The sequence below is a fragment of the Caloenas nicobarica genome, chromosome 2, assembly GCF_036013445.1.
Source record: "Caloenas nicobarica isolate bCalNic1 chromosome 2, bCalNic1.hap1, whole genome shotgun sequence".
Classification (NCBI taxonomy): Eukaryota; Metazoa; Chordata; class Aves; order Columbiformes; family Columbidae; genus Caloenas; species Caloenas nicobarica.
Genome location: NC_088246.1, coordinates 161,906,994 through 161,912,993, shown reverse-complemented (window position 1 = coordinate 161,912,993; position 6,000 = coordinate 161,906,994).

Sequence of the window (6,000 nt, the reverse complement as noted above, 5' to 3'; positions counted from 1 at the left end):
ATTCTTTTCACTGACTAAAAGGCATTTGTTCCCTAATGTTATTTTCATATCTGGTAAAACACATATTTATAAGAGTTTAAAGAAACAGAAGTAGAAGAAATCAGCAGGAATCCCATTTAACCTCATTTATTGGCATTCTCAGCAGAGGTAGTAGGCATATTGAGCACTAATGAATTATTTAAGATAGCACTAGATATTAAATGCTTTGAATTGTAGGCAAACAGCCAAATAAATGTCTTTCAGAATTTTTATCTTCTAACAGGAGCCCCAGGACATTTTGGCTAATAAATGACTATGTCCTCACAGCTCAACTGTTTATACAATGGAATCCATCTCTGAAGCTAAAAACAAGCATCCCAGGAAAGAAATGGGCATCCTGTAACAAAGAAACCATGATAGAACATATCTGGAGACGCAGATGCCTTCAGATCTGCGCAAACCTGCTATGTATTTTTGTCACTGTATCAAATCCTTCTGCTTCTGGAGATAAGAGTACTGACAGAATGGAGGTTTGGATGAGCTGGAAGATAGCAAGGTTTCAACAATCAATTAAGGACAAAAGAAAAACAAATTAGAACTATTACCTGTGATGCACAACTGCACTGTTTTTGAGCCCTAAGTATCTAGATCCAGGTCAACAACGCAACCATTTAGGAGAAGTTTATATTCTAGATCTAGCTGTACTGAACCATTCCATGGGGCTGAATCTACTCTATGGGTATTGGCAGACTTCAGAGCTTTAAAGTTGGTCATGAAGTATTGCTGTCTAACCTTGGAAATAATATGGCTCAAACCCTATCCGAAGAACATAACCAATAAGCAGTGAAGATTAAGTCATCTCCATCTCTATTGTTTTGCAAGAATAAAAGGTCTCCTCAGTTCTTACTTCTGCCCTTAAAAACTATACGCAGTCCTGAAGGAAACAGATCAGAAATAGACTCAAATGCCAGTAAAAATAACTGAAGGGAAGATGAGATCAGCTTGGACCAAAAACCAAATAAACAAACAAACAAACAAAACCAACAAAAAACCCCCACCAAAACTCTAGCAGGAGCCAAACCCACAAAGGAAAATCATGAAACAATGGAAAACACTTTGAAGAGTTAAGTTTAGAGTTAAGCTTTGTCTTGTATATAACCGCCACTGGTTATTTCAGGCTGTTGTTTAGGAGGTATCCTAATTCTTTAACATATTTTTCTAATGAAAAGTGATTTCACAGTTCCTCTTTGGTCTTACAATTTTTATTCCAGTGTCTGAATGCTTAGTGTTGGCGTAACCCCACAAGACAAAAAAGTCTTCATGTCAAAGGCAAATCAAGGGAAGAGTTATTTTGATTTAAGGTGTTTGATTGGTTTGTGTAACAGTTTGGTTTACTGATGACTTCAGGGTCCGGGGATTATGATATGAGTACCTGAAGGATATAAATATCAATTTAGAAAGGAATTTAATGGGATAGAAAGTAAAACCATAAGTAATGAATGGTTCCAATTATTAGATGCATTATAATGGAAATTAAGAGAAAAGACAAACGTCTCAATGCTGATATCCATTAGGGAAGGGATTACTTTCCTCTGGGTTGGACAGGGAGGTCCAGAAGTCATTATTAGGTCAATTAAATCCAAAATAGATTAAGTTTCCAAGAGTGTACTATAAAATGATGTTCTTAGCAGAGTTTGGATTCTGGAGTTCTGTTTGACTCCCAAGGAACTCCCAAGGAAAGTTTCCATTGATTTGAAAAGACCAGAGTGTTTTTTTCTTTTTTTCTTTTTCTTTTTTTTTTTTTTTTTTCCTGCAGTCAATGCCATTTATTTTGGTTGGTTTTCAGTCAATTAAAAGCATAATATAAGAGTGAATGCTTGTGCATGTAGTGCTTTTTCTCCCAGTTGTTCTTGAGCTGGAGTCTCGTAGAAGCAATAGCTGTCAGACAGGCACTTAAGTTAAGTACCATGTTGACATTAAAAGAATTGGAAAAAGTGCCCTAAAGAGTATTCCCCTCCCAACAGTCCTCCCAGCAGAAGGTAACATTTACTCCTCAGCTTGGAATAAATTACCATATTAATTATTCAAAATACTTAATGCCATCAACCAGGAATGAATTTACTAGATGCAATCAAGAGGCAGACACAAGAAATCGATGGAGATTAAAGGCTTCTGCTCCCCATGAATGATTAACTGGGTGTTCTCATGAAGTGGAAGTACTGAAGAGTGTATGAATTACTTGACGAGGGAGGGAGGTTAGCCCAAATTGCAGCTTGAACTAAGGGTGAATTCTCCCTTCTTCAAAAGCCTATATCTCCGATAATGTCAACACTTAAGGGAATACTTGAAGAGTCTGATGGACTGACAAAGAGCTCTGAGAACAGGATGCAGCTCTGCAAACCAACTGTGCTTTGAACAAGTGGAGTAAAAGTACCATACTTTGGTAATTGCACAACACCACCAGCACAGATAAGCCCTTTTTTTGTTGCCTTTTTTTTTTTTTTTTTGACAGCTGCTCCCACCACACAACTCTTTTGATTAGGGGATGTATCTCTTAACACTCAGACAAGTTTGTGGTAGTGGAAGTCCAGCCTAATTCTTAAGATATGTATTACAGTCAATGGTGATCCATAGGACAGAGTTCAGCTTCTCTTATTTCTCTTCCACTGTCTACCACTTTCATACTTGTTACAGTACAAAAATCAAATGTTTCTTCACGTCTTTTTTCTTGACATTTCCTAGTTTTGACTTGATGGCATGTCACAGTTTGTGTTCGCTGTTTTAAAGGTAGGAAGGTGGGTAACTTGGAATCTGTTTGTAGACAAAAGTTGTACTGGTTTAATTCTGTCACTCATGGCTTATCTCCACAGAAGCAATGTGGTGAAACAAGTTTTAGAAATATAAAGCAAAATTTGCAATACAAATCAATATAAAGTATATGTAGACTATAACCCATTTTGTCTTTTGTTGTCTGGGCGTAGATGACTGCAGCTGAGTGGTTAATGCATATTGCTTGATAAAGCCTTCCTTTTGGCTTTGGTTTGCCTGAACAGTTAGTGTAGTTAATAATGGGTAGACATTAGAATTAATTCAGGCTTAGGGATGAAATTCAGCTTCTGGCCTTTCCTAGATGGGCACCCCATCAAAGCTCTTAGCCACCCGCCACACAACGTCACTTTGGCAGTGAGGTGTCCCCCAGACTACTTGAGCAGATGACTGTGGGAGGATGAGCAGTGCCTTCAGCCTCGTCTGGCTGAGCAGGTCTTGAGGGAATGTTGGGCAAAGGATGAGCAGTGCCGGTCACATAAGCACTTAATCCAAGCCCTAAATCAGGCACCTCTGTCTAGACAGACAGAATTCCTTCCCTCTCCAGCCTAACAAAGAGTGAAGAAGAAGTGCTATATGGGAAAGAGGACATTTCCAAGTAAATGAATAATGCTAAGCTGGTGGGATAGTAAAAGTAAATGCACACTCCTTCCATCTTCTGGTTCCTTCTCATATAGATTTTAAGGCTCAAAAGCATGTTGTGTGGTGGGCACCTTCAACAGTATTTATGAATGAGCGATGACATCTCCTCATCTAAAGAGGCAAGCTGAAGTCTCAGAAAATGAGTTCTCCCTCTTGGTTGACTCATGTCTGATGCTCACTTACTGCTTTTCATTGCATCCTATTTAATTCCTTCCCTTCTGCTCTTCATCTATTTTCTGCATCCAGTCCTCTTTTACTTTTGCTTGTCTGCTCACTGCTGAAAATGGCGACAACTCATTTTGCCATGAGCTGGGGAAAACGGGAAAGATTAAGCAAAAGTCTGTGAGACAGTAAAACAGGAATGCCATGTTCTCAGCCTGACTTGCTGTGAAGTGTTACACCAGTTCAAAACCCTGTTGGAAATACATTCCTTTGGGATCATCTACTGGAGTGCAGTGTCTCTGAAACATTTCAAAACCAGAAAACATCCAGAGATCAGAATCAGAGCAAAAACATCAAACTAGAAACCAGTCCTTCTTTCCTATGAATTAGTGAATATGAAAGGAAAAAATCCTAAGCCAGGAAGGTAAATATGACGGGATGAGCTGGAATTGTGTCACAGTATTTGAGTTAAATCAGCGATGGGATTTTTTACTTCCGCAATTGCTAGTGGGGTTCAGGAGAGCTTTACTTGAGCTCTTAGACCTATTTGATTGTCAGTAGTTCTGTTAAAAAAAAAAGTTAATTATTTTGCTTTGTTCATTACACATATTGTTCATATTGTTCATACGATACCTCAGTGATATATCATGCATTTGAGGATACTTCATTCCTTCCAATCTTGCAGTGTGTTCTGTGAAAGGACGTGAAGGTCTGGGTTCTCCAGGCCCTGTGCAATGACAAGACAGAAAGTGAAAATCCTTTACCTTCCTGAATAAGTTGAGGCGTTTATGTCAGGGCTGAAAATACTCAACACTTTTTGCATGAACAACAATTGACTTTTCATTTTTCTTAGGGAGAGAATCAATTTTATGTGAAAGTGCATCAGGTTCTCCTCAGACAAAATGTGGTTCCTAAGAACAATTTTGAATCAATCCAAAATGTTCTCTTTTGTCAAATGATTACAGGGGAAAAAAAAAAAAAGGCAGCTGTTTGATCTATTTTTGTGATTGGTTTTTGCAAGAGTCCCTGGTGGAGTGAAAGGGATGTGGGCCATGATTTATTAGCATAATAGCATCACAAAATCTGAATTGGATGTTATTGTGCTTAGTGCCACAGGAAAATGCTAAAAATATCATTTGGAAGCACATCACACTCTCTTTCTCAGCACCATGCTCTATAGAATGATGGACGTATTCCAAGTCCTGCTAAGAAATGAAATAAGATGGAAATGGTTACATGGACATTATATTTCATAATACATAGTCATGTGTATAGTTTTACAGAACCTCTTTTGCTGGGTCAGGAAGAATGAACATTTATTATTAATGATAGTACAATAATGTAGAACAATAATAATATCTCAAATTATTGTAATAATTATAGTTCGATGAGGGCTAATAAACACAAAGATAGGACCTCTGGCTCAGGAAGTCCATGAGCTGCAAACTGCTTGAGTTTGGCAGAAGTTTTTGAGGAAATAACACAGCATACTTGCCATGCTCTAAGCATCCGCATTAGACGATTGTTTGGTCTGATCTGATCTGGCTGATTTTATGTTCTGTACACTTTTTAATCTCTTTGCTAGTTGTATTTTAGCAAGCCTAGCTTACAGATTGTCTGACAGCTGGCTTCACTGTTTTTATTTTATCATTATAACACCTCAAATCTCTGGCCATATCCTAGGATTTTACAGTTATATTCGCTGTACAAATTATGAATACTAAAAGGAGCAACATACTAAGTACTGTACTATCCTGAGAAGATCTTTCCAAAATACAAGCCCTCAGGTACCAGTTTTCCTTCCCTGTAACTGAAGGCAAAAGTAGAGACAGGTAGTACTTGGAGGGTCATATCATGATTTAAGATTGAAATTTTGAGTATCAAGTTTCTCAGATAATAAAAGCATCTATATTCTGCTGATGATGCTTGATAATGAATTCACTCCTCAGTGAAATTCATTCTTCAGGGTGGTGATTAAACAAATCACTTCCCATTTTCCTATCAGCTCAGCCCTGAAGAGACTTTCCTTTCCATTAAGCCACTCCACGAATGTAATTAATTCCAGTGCAAACACAGGCAAAAGAGATATTTGCGTGTTCCTGCCTGGTGATGGGCTCATAGCTCTAATGTCATCCATGAGGATAACAGCATATTTAATGCTCTTGAATTGTGCCACTCTTTGCAAGGATCTCTAGCTGCTTTTCAGGTAAAGTATCATAACCCAAAAAAATATGATCACTCTGTATACCTTGATATTCAGTTTTTAGTATAGGAATAGAAAGTGCCAGTAAAAGAATATTTCCACAACTAATTCTGCTGTTACATTCCTGGATGATTAACCTAATAAGTAGTATGATGCTACCAAAGGAGAACCATCCAACAGCTTATGGA